Source organism: Eleginops maclovinus, chromosome 24, assembly GCF_036324505.1.
Source record: "Eleginops maclovinus isolate JMC-PN-2008 ecotype Puerto Natales chromosome 24, JC_Emac_rtc_rv5, whole genome shotgun sequence".
In the NCBI taxonomy this organism is placed as follows: domain Eukaryota; kingdom Metazoa; phylum Chordata; class Actinopteri; order Perciformes; family Eleginopidae; genus Eleginops; species Eleginops maclovinus.
The window spans coordinates 5203739-5215584 of NC_086372.1; the positions used below are offsets into that span (position 1 = coordinate 5203739).

General features: G+C 41.0%; 1 protein-coding gene across 3 annotated transcripts in view; it reads right to left on the reverse strand.

Annotated features, from left to right (window-relative positions):
- Window positions 1–11846, reverse strand: part of pudp (pseudouridine 5'-phosphatase) — a 66148-nt gene that overhangs the window by 51965 nt on the left and 2337 nt on the right. For 2 of the 3 annotated variants that reach the window (XR_010165310.1, XM_063877556.1), the window contains exons 2-4: window positions 11355–11502; window positions 6636–6708; window positions 5618–5756 (exon numbers count right to left, since the gene is read on the reverse strand). The gene's annotated coding sequence lies outside the window, so the exon portion shown is untranslated. The remainder of the gene's footprint in view (window positions 1–5617; window positions 5757–6635; window positions 6709–11354; window positions 11503–11846) is intronic. The other variant, XM_063877557.1, reaches the window with a different exon arrangement.

Below are 11846 nucleotides of genomic sequence, written 5' to 3' on the forward strand. Positions count from 1 at the left end.
GGAAGGCTCGCAAACTCATGATAATTCAACTATTGATTTATGAATCAGATTAATGGAGTATTTTGAGTTTTGAGAAAGATATGCAGTGGCAGTTCTAGACTAACATGGGCTAGTCAACAATACGTGTTTCAGTAACTTAGTTTAAATGTATTACATTACATGACTGTCCAAGCCCAGTGTTAGAGGGCTACTGGCCCTTGTTGGTCCTAGAACGGCCCATGCACATCTGAGGGCCTGCTATGATTGGTGCTGGGTCAAAATGGTGAGGAAGAGTTTGGTGAAATTAACAAAGCTGCAGTCTGGTGAATCAGTGTGATCTGATGGAAACATTTTGAATATCAAACCTTCCCCCTCTACATCTCCAACTCAGTTCCAGGGGGGGCGTTTGAAACGAAGAGGGGCATTACTCCTGAAGGTGTAAAAGCTTGTTTCACAGCACACTGCACAACAAATAGGCACTCTGGCAGTGTTGAGTTGTGCGCCTGGAGTGATTGCTAACCAGAACGCTCGCCTCTCCATCCCAGCGGCAAGCGGCTGGAGTTCACATTTGATGATGTGGCGCAGGGCTTCCCATCTTTACACTGCATTATGGTTCAGGACTCATAATGGAGACCTCTGGGAGTTTAAACAGCCCCCAAAAATGGGTTGCTTTGCCCCGGGAAGGAAGTGTTATTACTTCTGCTGAGTCATGAATAATGGATAAAGTTGCTGTATAATCGCTGGTGATAACTAGTCTGATCAGTGTGGCGGGCAATAGAGCGGGAAAACAGAAAAGAAAGATGACCTCCTTTACAGGATCATAAGCACGATGCAGCAGCAGCATTTTCTTCCCGATAACCCCCAACCTTTCCTCCAACTGCTCCGACAAAACAGCCTTTTTACTCTCACAACATCCATTTTTTTTTCTTCAAATCTATCCACCTTGACAAAGTGTGCTCTGGCAGCAAGCAGGGGTCCGGCTAGAGGAGGATCGCTATAGCAACAGGGAGATGTGGGCTACAAAATCAGCCACTGCATAGATGGATATCGCTAACATCTCTTAGGTAAGTGATTGTATTACCGAGGCTGACGGGACTAAAGCACGTCTATTTCAGAGCAAGGTTCTTTGGATTGTGTTAGAGAGCGGAATAGAGGAGCAGATCCAGGAGCAGCAGCAGCAGCAGCAGAGCAACTGCCCCCCCAAATGGCAGCAGGCGGCACTGCACATCCAAGTTCTCTCAGAGGATACACCTACGCATCAGATGTTAAAAAAAACAGCTAACCTGCACAAACACCCCCCACTCTACTGTCTGGCCTTCTCTTTCAGTAAACCGAGGCTGGCTGAATAGATGTTGACACCATGGCCTGCAGCCGAGCAGCTTTATATCCAAATAAAGGAAACAGGTTGTCTTGTTATTGTGTCCTACAGTCAGGGTTTTTTTAGAAGCAGCCAGAGGGGAGAGAATTTTTAGAATCAGGGGTCATTTTTTCCCCTTTAGCTCTCCCTTTGTCTTATGCCTTACAATCACCTTAAGAGGATGGTGGAGAAAAAGTAGTAAAACAGTAATTACATTTTAAAGCTTGGGTGTGCAACTGTTACTGGAAAAAACCTGATGGGAAGAGAAGCCTGGAGTATCGATACATTACCGACTTCCCCAAGCTAGTTTGTCTGATATCTGGTTAAAGTGCTGTCTGCAACGTGACGTCTATCTATAGTAATTACCAAGTACAAACTACAGCAGACTGCTAGATCAGGCTGCTCTTACATAACGACAACACTACCACTTTTACATCTGCACAGCTCTTCCACTTTTAATTCGCTACATCTTAAATGAACAGAGGCCAGAAAAGGAAATAGAGGGAAACAAATCAAAAAGTGGAAAAAAGCAGAGAAGCACTTTTGCTTAAAGTTTGCAAACCTGCAGCGGGGCAGTCGAGCCGTTGGGATAACAACACTTTGGGTAGCTGCTGTTTTGGAGTTGCTACAGCTGCTAAAAGAAGGTCTCTCTCTGATAGAACGGTGGGGAAAGAGGCGCAGGGACCATGGCCTGCACTAAATGAGTATTCCTTGTGCCCCATAAGGCTTTTTTGCAAACTCCTGTAGCTGCCTAAACGCAAACGTTTTGTTAGTTTACTTTTCCCTCCTTATCGTCCCCTCCGGGCCTCCATATAAAGTGCTTAGCATTCCATCTGAAGAGGTTTTTTGCTGCACTGTGACAAGTTAATGCTTCTTACACCTGCTTCCCAAAAAGGTCAATCATTCGTTAAACCAAACAGGAAATAGGAATTACTTCTTCATGCTGAGAAAACAAACAGTCCCATATGGTTCTGCAGTCATTGCTAGGGCCCTAACAGAACAATAATGTCCTACAATAAACTAATGCAACTATACTTGGTGTGGATGCAGCAGCACGTAACCTCGGTTGTATTATTTCTAGTGAATAAACAGTTTAAAACTATTTATTTATAATGCTTTACAAGTGTATATAATACTATCGGAGCCGGGAAAGTAACACTGGTTTAACGCAATGACAGCTAACTCCAGTCCACACTAGTCTTCAGTTCAGAGTGGAAGAAAAACTTTGATTTACATTGTTCTAAACCCCACAGCGAACAACACAAAGACACCGTTTCTGCGGTGTAGAAATGGTAGGATATAAACTGCCAGAAATCACGTCAGACCAAATGTCATTTTTTAAAGAAAACTACAATTCTGAGCTGCAGCTTGACTTTTACGGAAGAGTGGCCTAACCTTTCCAGGTCAGATCCACCCGGGAATAGAAATAAGTGAATGAAAGGGCAGCAGCGTTCTGCTCTGACTGAGCAACGGCAAAACCTCACCGGAAAATATACTCATTAGATAAATCTTAGGCGAAACGAGAACTCTCTACGGTCACACAGATTATTTAGAGAAGATTACCTTGCACTATTTTGTATAGACAGTGAGATAAGACACTTTCAAAAAAAGTGTCCGCTTATTCAGGATTGAAAGCAGCGTTTCATTTAAGTCGAGTGTAAAGTGTTTCCCACGGAGGGAAAGAAAACTGCTATTCGATGCACCGACTTTCCACAGCATAATACAAATCTTGAAGGCTGATTTTGATTAAATGTTTTCAGAGTGACACTTCTGAAGATGCTGGGAGAATAGCAAGCAACAGTGAGGGTCTCCAACCTGTTTATTGAGGAAAGGCATTAATTTTTCAATGTCCTATATGCTATTAAAGGCCAATATGAGACGGCAGTCTGATACAGTCTATAACCACCATTTATTTCCCAGTGGAGACACCGATGCATAAACTGTCTCGTAGAACAAAGTTTCTGCAGCACACCAAAGGGCATTAACACTATAAGAGTAAGATGATGATTGAATTTAGGCACTGAAATCCTAACTTTGCAACCAGATTAGTTAAGTTTCTTAGGCTTACACAGGAAGTGGTTCAGGTCCATTACACCCATTGAGGATCCTGGGAAATTGAGAATACTCACTGGCCGTAATTCAAGTTACAGACATTGTTTTGCTATGAAGAATAATCTGCTTTAATCCAAGTCTTCTTAAAATTTAGATACATGATTTACCTATTTACATCTCCAAAAGGGGGGGGGTTTACATTTGACAGCAGTACAAGAAGCAGTTTGAAAGGTTGGAAACAGATAAAGAGTTATAGAAACTAAGTGTGTTATTGTATAACTATCGAAGGTTACATTACGAAAGCTTCCTCTTGTGTTCAGCACAATTGATGACAACAAAATGACTTTGCTTTAGTCCACAAACAATATACTGTAACATCAGCTAGACCTATTATCTAGGTTTTGCGGCGCACCCCCTTCTACGTTCTACGCACCACACTTTGGGAATCCCTGATCTAAGGTAGAAGAGAGCTGCTTTTGTTAAACATTTACTTTCAATTCCAAGGTTAAGGGATGGAAAAATCAGCTGCTCTAACAAATGAATAAACGTGTTTAAAAGAATTAATGAGAGGGGGTAGAAATGTATCAGGAATAGAAGACGTAAAAGCGAAATAACTCAAATATATTTATGACAGAGCAGCATGTCCATGAACCTTGGACTCCATACTGCAGCTGGGCCAATGACTGAACTTCTGAAGGAATACAGAGAGTGAGACTCTGGACAGTGAGTCACTCTGACACTGTGGCAGAGGGCTGAACACAGCACTGCTTTCACACTGTTCCTCTGCAGGACTGAAACATAAAGCCGATTGTGTAACCCAGAGAGGAGAGTGAGAGGAAATCACATCATAGCCACGTGTTGTAAGGGGATGTATGGTCTGTACGCATCATTTTGGAGTGATGAAATCAATCCGGAGGTATCCACTACACCAGGGGGGTCAAACTCATTTTAGTTTAGGGGCCACAAACAGCCACATTTGGTTTTAAGAGGGCCGGATCAGTAAAATCATAGCGTAATAACCTTGAAATAACGACAACTCCCTTTGTTTTAGTGCAATAAAGAACATTCTGAGATACACTGCCCGGCCAAAAAGAAGGTCACAAGCCTGGGGGGGGGGGGGCAGTGCTATGATCTGGGGTTGCTGCAGTTGGTCTGGTCTAGGTTCAGCAATGTGGTCAGCTGACTACCTGAATATACTGAAGGACCAGGTTATTCCATCAATGGATTTCTTCTTCCCTGATGGCACGGGCATGTTCCAAGATGACAATGCCAGGATCCATCGGGCTCAGATTGTGAAAGAGTGGTTCAGGGAGCATGAGACATCATTTTCACACATGGATAGGCCACCACAGAGTCCAGACCTGAAACCCGATTGAGAATCTTTGGGATGTGCCGGAGAAGACAGAAATAAATGTTGTGACGTCGCAGAAGCTTGTGGAAACGATGCCACAGCGAATGCGTGCCGTGATCAAAGCTAAAGGCGGTCCAACGAATATTAGAGTGTGACCTTTTTTTTGGCCAGGCGGTGTAGGTTTAAGTACAAAACATTATGAAACACTTGAAAGATAACATACAGAATACATGAAAGTTGTGATGTTAATGTCTTGTCATTTTTACATTATGCAGAGTCACCAGACGGTATGTTTGACCCCCCTAGACAAAACACATGAACATGAGAAGCTCTACATGCTCTGGGTTTTTGTAATGTGCTCTTTGTGCTTAAGCTAACACTAATGGCTAATTACCCAGACTGCCCTGCTCAGCATTTCCAGGCCGGCTGCATCAATGAAACGATCGGAGCGTCTTCCACTAACCAGGGGCCCAAAGCAAACACTGGATGGGCTAATGTCAGTGTGTGCATCCCTCTCGGTATTGATCATTCTGCACACGGCGCTCTGAGGCGACTCGCGACTCGCTCTCACGCTGTGATGGAGCATTGAAATTGAAAACAAAGAATGCCCCGCGGCCTCCTGTTTATAATCAGTTTGTATGTTGTTCAAATTAGTCAGGACATGGCAGCTGTCTCCTTAGAGACTTGCCTGCCCTGCAGCATACAAGCATGAAACATTGTTATGTGTGCTGAGCGTAATGCAGGGGAAAAGGATTCCCAGGGAAAATTACACACAGCAGAGCAATGTGACAGCAGCTGTCTGACTTCTCTGGCTTGTTTTATTTAAAACATTGTGTTGAGAGAAAACAAATACTGTGCAATTGTATAAAAAATCTCACCTATAGCGAGGCAATCTTCAAAATGACAACGCGGGGAGATTTCCAGGAGATAACGCTCTCATCCCTGAAATGACTATTGGATTTCAGGGATCAACGTGTCCGTTTGAATCAGCGCAGCAGCACATTCGTAAGGCGAAACCTAAACATAATATATGAAAACAGAAACAATATTGATCCTATGATCTGCTCTCAAAGGATGCTGCCATATAGTTTGTGGTTAAAGAACCAAATCCCCTTAAAGTTAGTCAACTAGTGAATTATCTCACAAAGATCATATTTAGTTTTACTTGCTTAAGCCAGTTTGTGTTCATATTAGCTCATTTTGAACTGAAAACTAATATCAAATTCACTTTTCTTCCATGAACCTGGGAAACCATCTTCAATAGGTCAACAAAACCCCAGTTTAGCTAGTTAGCCAGTCGTGCTAATTGGCTAGCATAGCCTAACTTGTGTATAAAACTCTGAATGTATCACTGGGAATTGAGTTTTGTTGATACAGACAGATACAAAGTAAAGATAGGTTAATATTACAGCTGAAATGTTCAGTAATCCTAGTCAGGGTTCGTTCAAATCAGCCAATTGTATTTTGTCTTGTATGGCAAGATGGAGAAAATAACCCTAATGATGTCACAGTGATGTCATCAGCGTTATCTCAGGTGTAACACATTTAACATGCGTATAACAGATCGCAATTTAACAGAGGGAACACCTTTTGTTTAGTTTAATTATGGGAAATCTCTTTTTTGGACTAAACGACAGCCTCTGCTAGTTTAGCTCTGACCCATATTGATATAAATTGATAGAATGTCCAAGCAGAAATCCACCTAATGCTATATAGACTATGGGGATCTATATTTAATAAGCTTTTCTCCAAGAATCTGAGATTGGTTTTCCTGTTTATAAGAGTGATTTTTACACAAAACCAACAAGAGCCTTTTTCCCGTGTTACACTAATGCTTTTCCTGATGCCAACAGTGTGTATTGGTTAAAGACGAGGTGTGAAACAGAAATAGCTCACATGTATCTCGAGTCAAGTCATTGATCGGGTTTGTAAGAGGAGTCTGAAAGCCGTGCTGTAGTGGAATGTAGCGCTGCGGATCAAAGACAAGATGAAAATATGTTAATAATGATACAAAAGCCCGGGTGTCTCTTTCTGGAGATTCAGAGATGGATTTACAGCCTTATTTTTGGATCGGATGATAAATATTTAATCCGTCTGAAAACCCATAGTGTGAGGACACAGCCAGCTTTAAGGCAACGAGCAATAATTCATGACCGTTTCGGTTTGATGTTTGTCACGTTATCACTGAGAGAAGAAAGGAGATTATACGTCTGTTATGCAGAGAACGTTATAATGAAGTATTAGTATTCCCTGATGATGCACTCTTAAGGAAACTATGTTTTACTTTTGGTTTCAACAGAGACGGTTATCCAAATGTTCAGTTACGCTTCTTTTCTATCTGGTACTTATTTATTGAGGACGCCTTTGGGTTCTCCAATCATTAGTGTCTATTTGACCAAGACGCGTTTGCTTTGCAGGAGCAAAATCTGACCGGATAAGCAAATCTGCAATGCTTCATAAGTAGAAACTATCATATGTTGTAAAATACATGTTATATATTTTAGTATGTTCATATGTTTATATAAATACTCAATTTAAAGGACATTTACTTAACTCATTTTTACTTTAAATTCTTATGTACACACTAATATTTGTACTTCATTTGACATTTTACTGCCTTTAATATTTGTATTTCATTACAATTTTGTTTATTTTACCATTATCATTTACATTCCTACATTACTTTAACCTTGTATTTATTTTATAAATGTCCCAAAAGCCTATTTCCCTAGTAAAAATAAGTAATATTTGTTTGTTTTTTCAGATTTTGGTTCTGATTTATTCTGAAATACTATAGGGCTGAGCACTAGGATAACAACAACAGCTATATGATATGTTTAAATGCTTTATTATCAGATGCCATCATTCAGAAAGGGTATCTTTATCTATACAAGTATACAGTAGTTATAGTCTCTCAAGTATAGAGTGAATGGAGCCCACTTTGACACAAACAACCCCCCACCTGTATTGCCTTCCCTTCAAATGGAACAGATTCTGGATGCTGCACTTCTCTAGTTGGTTTCGAAATTGTCCAATTACTGCAAGGTCCCGAAACTTTTAGCCCTTTCCTTTCAAGTAAACTGCAGAAAGCGATTGAGTTTCGCCTGGGCCTAAATGTGATACAGAACACCGTTTCTCTTTTTTTTTTTTCCCCTGCCTGAGCGTCCGTTCCAAGAATCACAATTACACTCTTTTCCTCCTTCGTCCTCCTGAAGGATATCCAATTTTCCCTTCCTCAAATAGTTTGTCCTCTATTTTCCTCCGGAGACACTGTAAGATTTCAGAAATTGCCCGAGACGATCTGCTTCCTGTGATCGATGCCTCTGAATGTCCTCAATGGCTGAATGTGTGCCGTCACTTCACCCTGAACTCCGTCTGCGCTCAGATGTAATTCAATCATGTTGTTGTGTGTTTGTGAAGCAGAGCGGCTCTCTTTGTTGTCTGTCAGTAACTGATTTTTAATTAGTCTCCCAGGATCGGGGCTTTGCATTGAAATGCCTGGAACACTGAGCCGCCGTTATGATGATTCATGTTCTGATGAGGTGACTAATCCTGGCCTGCTGCAGATCTGCAGCGCTGTGACAGGTACAGCTTTACCCTGCGCTGATGTGATTGCCCTAATGGCCTCCCATCCAGTCTCTCTTTGGCTCTTTCTGTACTCTCTCAGCTTTCAATTCCTCTTTGATTCCTCCCCTCTGCACAGCCTCAACACAGCATTTTATTTTCGATCTACAGAAACCATTTGATCTTTCAACAGATTACTTTATCTGTTTGACCTTGACATGTCTCCAGCTTGGGTTAAGGGGGGTGCATTCCCCCCAATCTGCCCGTTAAAAAGCCCTTCTCCAGGCAAACACTCCTCACAGCGGATGTCTCTGATGATGTTCCCTTCAGCGATTTTATGAAAGTGCCTCTTAATTATAACTTTGCTCGGGATAATGAGTCTGATATCTGAAATTGGACTTTTCCATTTCTTTTATCCTTGAGTTTCATGGATGCTGTGCTGTTCTGCACATGTGCTCTCTTGCCGCTAAGCTCCACTGCCGCAGGCTTTCCACTCCATAACCAGCAGCTCCTTTATCTAAAGGGGAATAATTAAATCACAGCCCGGCGCTGAAGCATCATGAGTCTGACCTCTGCTGGTGCTTGAAAAATGTTTGAAGGAGTTCGCTTAATGCTGCTCTCTGCAATGTGTGTTTAATTTGTGCGACTGTTTCAAGGGTGTTATAGTCTTTTGTACGTTTCATTGAGCTGTGGTGTGTTACCCATAGTAATATCGGGCCTGTTATTGGGAACGGAATGTTAATGACCTGAAACTTGTTCTGTACAAGCACATTAGCATTTTTCTGGATTTAATTAACCTGGAGTTATTTGGCAACCAGGGTGGTCGTCTGTCCGTCTGGTTTTAGGTCAAATAGTCTGGGTTTGAAGTTCAGTGACGGTCTTCAGAGAGCTGCCTTGAGATATTGAGATCCTCCTGATTTATACTTATGTACAAAGGTCAAATTGGGCACAATTGTACGGTGGACAACAGGTGGAAACGCAGTACAACGGCCTGAAGAACTTACATTAGGAGAAAAGGGCTGCAGCTTCAGAAATGATGCTAATTAAAAACACAAACAAGGGGACACTCAGTATATATGAGATGACAAGGTTAGCTAGTTAGCTTACAGCAGATCTGCAATAATATCAGACGGAATCATGTGATCACATTCTTAAAATAGAAACTTAAAATTAGTGACATGTTTGTAACACACACCCTCACTGAACTCCACACACATGCTGCCAAAGATACTCACTTGAGCATCGCGTAGAAAAAGTCCCCAACAATAAAACAACAACTAAATGTATCCCTTGTTGTTAATGCCAATGACTGAAGCGGTCTGAATTCATTATTTCTATTTATTGGATATAAGCCTCTGCTCTAATTGGTTTTTCATAACCCTCTTAATGAAAAGGATGATGTGACGGTGTAAATATCTGTTCTGACATACACAATCAAAACACTTTAATGACAGTTGCTCTATTTCAGTCTGAAAAAAGGTATGTTTTAATAAACAAATTAAAAGTAAGAATGTGGCATAAAAAAATACATTATTTATATAAACATAATACATTTAATTAAAATATAAATGAAAAACTAAAATTGAATAAAAATATGTATAAATATAAGAAAAATGTGCAACAAAAAGATGAAGTTAAGTAAAAGTATTTATATAAACATAAGAAGTTAGAGAATGCAAAAAGAAATGAAGATAATTTTGAAAAAAATAAGATTTAAAGTAAAAATGTTCAATAAAAGAGGAAATAAAAAATGTATAAATTATATTAAATGTTTACATTAACATGTGAACTTATCAGTCGTGAAGAAAGATGATACAGTATATGGTTTGCAGCTGCCAATAATTAGTGTATTGCAGTATTAATAGTAGTAATCTCCTCTCACACGATACTGCGGCGCTCTCTGCTCAAAGCATGGCAGCAGAAAAGTAACAGCACACTGACCAGAGGACTGACAGAACCTCAGTACGAATTCAAATTAAAGTTCAGTCCTAGATCATCCTGAATAATGGGAGCTGATCATTTTGTAACTCGTTCCACACTCTGAAATCTCTGCTGCGTTCAATTGTCACTGGCATCTGTGTTAATCCTTGACCAAACAAAATGTATTATCCCCTTTCCATGATACAGGAGTTCAGCTCCACCTAATCCTTTGGAGTCCATACATAATCAAAAGCCACCCTAAAGGGCCGAGACATTTTTGCTGATGTTCCAGCATAACAGGGCGAGAGGAAGCGCGGAGAATACTGATGCAAACGGTCCATGGGAAATAAACGCTGACTGAAGAGGTAGCAAAGAAAAGATTGCACTCCAGGGACTCTGCTTTAGGTGGGAAAGCGACAATGCAGGGCAAATAATAAAATACACTCTGGTTTATTATATGACAAACTACCAAGCATCCTGTGGGAGAGTTTTAAAGTTTTTGAAATGAAAATATAGCTTTGTTTACTTCTGTGACATCCCCAGGGAACACTGGTGCTTCTATTGGCTAACGCTGACACGTTGACTTGAAAGGCTAAGGGGCTGGACATCCCTAAGAGGTTGACCAATCACAACAGAGCTGGCTAGCTAACCAATCAGAGCAGACTGGGCTCTGGTTTCAGACAGAGGGTGAAAAGAGGTGCTGCGGCACAGGCAGTATGAGAAAAATGAAGAGCTTTTTGAACATTAAAGAATGGAGCAACAGTCGGCACACAAAATATAAATACGACCTGGCACCCAGAGCTTCCACCCCCAAACTAAAAATAAAGAGTATGTAATAAACTCGAGAAAACTGCAAAAGACTGGACAAAAATGTACTCAATACTCAATAGAACAAAAACAACCAAGGACAAACAAAGTGCAACACAAACTAAACCAAGGTCTACAGAGGACTGCTCAGTCAGGCAACAACAACAACAACAACAACAACAAGAGAGAGCTTCTTTCTACCCACTCTTCCTTATAAATGGGAGATTACTGCAGATTTGGAACTTAAGAAACTACACGCATAGCAAACAGGCAGTTCAATAAACAGTAGCGTCACAGACGGAAGGGGGTGTGCATTTCACTCACCCCGTTTGTAGAGGAAGGCCATTCTCCTGTTTTACGTGATAGTGAAGTGGTCAATATCCATGTCGTAGAATTTCCCAGCAGCCTTCAGGTCCTCCAAAATGTCAATAGATGTGTTGGCTAGCAAACTAGCTGCTTAAGCTGGCCACTCCTGCAGACAGGATTGACATAATTAAAAGTCTGAATCCCTCTTTTTTCCTCTCTATACAAAGCTCTAGTTCGTCTGGGAGTTGGCCTGCCATACCATTTAATTTTCTATTGTAGTGGTGATTTAGTAAAAGGAATTGTTCCTAAAAACTCAAAATCTCCATAACTGCACTTGAATGTTGTTACTTGCTGACGTCAGTACAGCGTTGATGCGATTTGATTGGTCGAAAGGCACGACTAGTCTGAGCATAATACCATGTTTCAACACACATTCACCATACCATTTAGAGAGGCGCTGTGGCATCACAGAATAAGTAACCATACTGAAAGTGCAAGTTGTTTTTTCTT